The sequence below is a fragment of the Oncorhynchus nerka genome, linkage group LG15 (genome assembly GCF_034236695.1).
Source record: "Oncorhynchus nerka isolate Pitt River linkage group LG15, Oner_Uvic_2.0, whole genome shotgun sequence".
In the NCBI taxonomy this organism is placed as follows: Eukaryota; Metazoa; Chordata; class Actinopteri; order Salmoniformes; family Salmonidae; genus Oncorhynchus; species Oncorhynchus nerka.
The window spans coordinates 22,625,919-22,631,715 of record NC_088410.1 but is presented as its reverse complement, the minus strand read 5'-3'; positions in this window follow the sequence as shown (position 1 = coordinate 22,631,715).

Genomic DNA, 5,797 nt, shown 5'->3' with positions numbered 1-5,797 from the left:
TAACTTGGGTAAAACGTTTCGAGTAGCCTTCCACAAGCTTCCCACTATAAGTTGGGTGAATTTTGTCCCATTCCTCTTGACAGAGCTGGTATAACTGTGTCAGGTTTGTAGGCCTCCTTGCTCACACATGCTTTTTCAGTTCTGCCCACAAATCTTCCATGGGATTGAGGTCAGGGCCTTGTGATGGCCACTCCAATACCTTGACTTTGTTGTCCTTAAGCCATTTTGCCACAACTTTGGAAGTACGCTTGGGGTCAATGTCCATTTGGAAGACCCATTGCGACCAAGTTTTAACTTCCTGACTGATGTCTTGAGATATTGCTTCAATATATCCACATAATTTTCTTACCTCGTGATGCCATCTATTTTGTGAAGTACACCAGTCCCTCCTGCAGCAAAGCACCCCCACAACATGATGCTGCCAAACCCATGCTTCACAGTTGGGATGAGGTTCTTCGGCCTGCATGCATCCCATTTTTTCCTCCAAACATAACGATGGTCATTATGGCCAAACAGTTCTATTTTTGTTTCATCAGACCAGAGAACATTTCTCCAAAAAGTACAATCTTTGTCCCCACCTGCAGTTGCAAACCGTAGTCAGGCTTTTTTATGGCGGTTTTAGAGCAGTGGCTTCTTCCATGCTGAGCGGCCTTTCAGGTTATGTCAATATAAGACTTGTTTTACTGTAGATATAGATACTTTTGTTCCCGTTTCCTCCAGCATCTTCACAAGGCCCTTTGCTGTTGTTCTGGGATTGATTTGCACTTTTCGCACAAAAGTACGTTCATCTCTAGGAGACAGAACACGTCTCCTTCCTGAGCAGTATGATGGCTGCGTGGTCCCATGGGGTTTATACTTGCGTACTATTGTTTGTACAGATGAACGTCGTACCATCAGGCATTTGGAAATGGCTCCCAAGGATGAACGAGACTTGTGGCGGTCTACATTATTTTCTTTTGAGGTATTGGCTGATTTCTTTAGTTTTTCCCATGTCAAGCAAAGAGGCACCGAGTTTGAAGGTTGGCCTTGAAATACTTCCACAGGTACACCTCCAATTGACTATGTAAATTAGTCTATCAGAAGCTTCTAAAGCTATAATATAATTTTCTGGAATTTTCCAAGCTGTTTAAAGGCATAGTCAACTTAGTTTATGTAAATGTCTGACCCACTGGAATTGTGATACAGTGAAATTTAAGTGAAATAGTCTGTCTGTAAACAATTGTTGGAAAAATGACTTGTGTCATGCACAAAGTAGATGTCCTAACCAACTTGCCAAAACTATAGTTTGTTAACAAGAAATGTGTGGAGTGGTTGAAAAACAAGTTAATGATTCCAACCTAAGTGTATGTAACCTTTGACTTCAACTGTACATAAAATGTATATAATCACACATATAATAAACATACGTTAGATATACATGATTTGATAACTATCAAAAAAATGTCATCACTTCAACTGTTCATCTCTCCTCCAACCAGACCAAATACGAATAGAGAGGAGAGAAAGAGACAGTGAAGAGGCAGGTAGAGTAGGAGGGAGTGGGGTGGAAAGAGAGAGTGAAGAGGCAGGTAGAGTAGGAGGGAGTGGGGTGGAAAGAGAGAGTGAAGAGGCAGGTAGAGTAGGAGGGAGTGGGGTGGAAAAGAGAGTGAAGAGGCAGGTAGAGTAGGAGGGAGTGGGGTGGAAAGAGAGAGTGAAGAGGCAGGTAGAGTAGGAGGGAGTGGGGTGGAAAGAGAGAAGTGAAGAGGCAGGTAGAGTAGGAGGGAGTGGGGTGGAAAGAGAGAGTGAAGAGGCAGGTAGAGTAGGAGGGAGTGGGGTGGAAAGAGAGAGTGAAGAGGCAGGTAGAGTAGGAGGGAGTGGGGTGGAAAGAGAGAGTGAAGAGGCAGGTAGAGTAGGAGGGAGTGGGGTGGAAAGAGAGTGAAGAGGCAGGTAGAGTAGGAGGGAGTGGGGTGGAAAGAGAGAGTGAAGAGGCAGGTAGAGTAGGAGCGAGTGGGGTGGAAAGAGAGAGTGAAGAGGCAGGTAGAGTAGGAGGGAGTGGGGTGGAAAGAGAGAGTGAAGAGGCAGGTAGAGTAGGAGGGAGTGGGGTGGAAAGAGAGTGAAGAGGCAGGTAGAGTAGGAGGGAGTGGGGTGGAAAGAGAGAAAGAGAGTGAAGAGGCAGGTAGAGTAGGAGCGAGTGGGGTGGAAAGAGAGTGAAGAGGCAGGTAGAGTAGGAGGGAGTGGGGTGGAAAGAGAGAGTGAAGAGGCAGGTAGAGTAGGAGGGAGTGGGGTGGAAAGAGAGTGAAGAGGCAGGTAGAGTAGGAGGGAGTGGGGTGGAAAGAGAGAGTGAAGAGGCAGGTAGAGTAGGAGGGAGTGGGGTGGAAAGAGAGTGTGAAGAGGCAGGTAGAGTAGGAGGGAGTGGGGTGGAAAGAGAGTGAAGAGGCAGGTAGAGTAGGAGGGAGTGGGGTGGAAAGAGAGAGTGAAGAGGCAGGTAGAGTAGGAGGGAGTGGGGTGGAAAGAGAGAGTGAAGAGGCAGGTAGAGTAGGAGGGAGTGGGGTGGAAAGAGAGAGTGAAGAGGCAGGTAGAGTAGGAGGGAGTGGGATGGAAAGAGAGAGTGAAGAGGCAGGTAGAGTAGGAGGGAGTGGGGTGGAAAGAGAGAGTGAAGAGGCAGGTAGAGTAGGAGGGAGTGGGGTGGAAAGAGAGAGTGAAGAGGCAGGTAGAGTAGGAGGGAGTGGGGTGGAAAGAGAGAGTGAAGAGGCAGGTAGAGTAGGAGGGAGTGGGGTGGAAAGAGAGTGTGAAGAGGCAGGTAGAGTAGGAGGGAGTGGGGTGGAAAGAGAGAGTGAAGAGGCAGGTAGAGTAGGAGGGAGTGGGGTGGAAAGAGAGAGTGAAGAGGCAGGTAGAGTAGGAGGGAGTGGGGTGGAAAGAGAGAGTGAAGAGGCAGGTAGAGTAGGAGGGAGTGGGATGGAAAGAGAGAGTGAAGAGGCAGGTAGAGTAGGAGGGAGTGGGGTGGAAAGAGAGAGTGAAGAGGCAGGTAGAGTAGGAGGGAGTGGGGTGGAAAGAGAGAGTGAAGAGGCAGGTAGAGTAGGAGGGAGTGGGGTGGAAAGAGAGTGAAGAGGCAGGTAGAGTAGGAGGGAGTGGGGTGGAAAGAGAGTGAAGAGGCAGGTAGAGTAGGAGGGAGTGGGGTGGAAAGAGAGAGTGAAGAGGCAGGTAGAGTAGGAGGGAGTGGGGTGGAAAGAGAGAGTGAAGAGGCAGGTAGAGTAGGAGGGAGTGGGGTGGAAAGAGAGAGTGAAGAGGCAGGTAGAGTAGGAGGGAGTGGGGTGGAAAGAGAGAGAGTGAAGAGGCAGGTAGAGTAGGAGGGGAGTGGGGTGGAAAGAGAGAGTGAAGAGGCAGGTAGAGTAGGAGGGAGTGGGGTGGAAAGAGAGAGAGTGAAGAGGCAGGTAGAGTAGGAGGGAGTGGGGTGGAAAGAGAGAGAGTGAAGAGGCAGGTAGAGTAGGAGGGAGTGGGGTGGAAAGAGAGAGTGAAGAGGCAGGTAGAGTAGGAGGGAGTGGGGTGGAAAGAGAGTGTGAAGAGGCAGGTAGAGTAGGAGGGAGTGGGGTGGAAAGAGAGAGTGAAGAGGCAGGTAGAGTAGGAGGGAGTGGGGTGGAAAGAGAGAGTGAAGAGGCAGGTAGAGTAGGAGGGAGTGGGGTGGAAAGAGAGAGTGAAGAGGCAGGTAGAGTAGGAGGGAGTGGGGTGGAAAGAGAGAGTGAAGAGGCAGGTAGAGTAGGAGGGAGTGGGGTGGAAAGAGAGAGTGAAGAGGCAGGTAGAGTAGGAGGGAGTGGGGTGGAAAGAGAGTGAAGAGGCAGGTAGAGTAGGAGGGAGTGGGGTGGAAAGAGAGAGTGAAGAGGCAGGTAGAGTAGGAGGGAGTGGGGTGGAAAGAGAGAGTGAAGAGGCAGGTAGAGTAGGAGGGAGTGGGGTGGAAAGAGAGAGTGAAGAGGCAGGTAGAGTAGGAGGGAGTGGGGTGGAAAGAGAGAGTGAAGAGGCAGGTAGAGTAGGAGGGAGTGGGGTGGAAAGAGAGAGTGAAGAGGCAGGTAGAGTAGGAGGGAGTGGGGTGGAAAGAGAGAGTGAAGAGGCAGGTAGAGTAGGAGGGAGTGGGGTGGAAAGAGAGAGTGAAGAGGCAGGTAGAGTAGGAGGGAGTGGGGTGGAAAGAGAGAGTGAAGAGGCAGGTAGAGTAGGAGGGAGTGGGGTGGAAAGAGAGTGTGAAGAGGCAGGTAGAGTAGGAGGGAGTGGGGTGGAAAGAGAGAGTGAAGAGGCAGGTAGAGTAGGAGGGAGTGGGGTGGAAAGAGAGAGTGAAGAGGCAGGTAGAGTAGGAGGGAGTGGGGTGGAAAGAGAGAGTGAAGAGGCAGGTAGAGTAGGAGGGAGTGGGGTGGAAAGAGAGAGTGAAGAGGCAGGTAGAGTAGGAGGGAGTGGGGTGGAAAGAGAGAGTGAAGAGGCAGGTAGAGTAGGAGGGAGTGGGGTGGAAAGAGAGAGTGAAGAGGCAGGTAGAGTAGGAGGGAGTGGGGTGGAAAGAGAGTGTGAAGAGGCAGGTAGAGTAGGAGGGAGTGGGGTGGAAAGAGAGTGTGAAGAGGCAGGTAGAGTAGGAGGGAGTGGGGTGGAAAGAGAGAGTGAAGAGGCAGGTAGAGTAGGAGGGAGTGGGGTGGAAAGAGAGAGTGAAGAGGCAGGTAGAGTAGGAGGGAGTGGGGTGGAAAGAGAGAGTGAAGAGGCAGGTAGAGTAGGAGGGAGTGGGGTGGAAAGAGAGAGTGAAGAGGCAGGTAGAGTAGGAGGGAGTGGGGTGGAAAGAGAGTGTGAAGAGGCAGGTAGAGTAGGAGGGAGTGGGGTGGAAAGAGAGAGTGAAGAGGCAGGTAGAGTAGGAGGGAGTGGGATGGAAAGAGAGTGTGAAGAGGCAGGTAGAGTAGGAGGGAGTGGGGTGGAAAGAGAGAGTGAAGAGGCAGGTAGAGTAGGAGGGAGTGGGGTGGAAAGAGAGAGTGAAGAGGCAGGTAGAGTAGGAGGGAGTGGGGTGGAAAGAGAGAGTGAGGAGGCAGGTAGAGTAGGAGGGAGTGGGGTGGAAAGAGAGAGTGAAGAGGCAGGTAGAGTAGGAGGGAGTGGGGTGGAAAGAGAGAGAGTGAAGAGGCAGGTAGAGTAGGAGGGAGTGGGGTGGAAAGAGATCAACAGAGAGCTACAGTAACAAGAGACAACTGAGATGAGTCCCTTCACTTGTCAGCTCATTACATAAGTGTCACCTGCACTGATAACCCCACATCATTCATCCCCCTGTCCTCCTTCCCTTGTTCACAGACAGACTGATAACCCCACATCATTCATCCCCCTCTCCTCCTTCCCTTGTTCACAGACAGACTGATAACCCCACATCATTCATCCCCCTCTCCTCCTTCCTTTGTTCACAGACAGACTGATAACCCCACATCATTCATCTCCCTCTCCTCCCTCCCTTGTTCACAGACAGACTGATAACCCCACATCATTCACCCCCTCTCCTCCTTCCCTTGTTCAGACAGACTGATAACCCCACATCATTCACCCCCCTCTCCTCCTCCCCTTGTTTACAGACAGACTGATAACCCCACATCATTCACCCCCTCTCCTTCCCTTGTTCACAGACAGACTGATAACCCCACATCATTCACCCCCTCTCCTCCTCCCCTTGTTCACAGACAGACTGATAACCCCACATTATTCATCCCCCTCTCCTCCTTCCCTTGTTCACAGACAGACTGATAACCCCACATCATTCATCCCCTCTCCTCCTTCCCTTGTTCACAGACAGACTGATAACCCCACATCATTCATC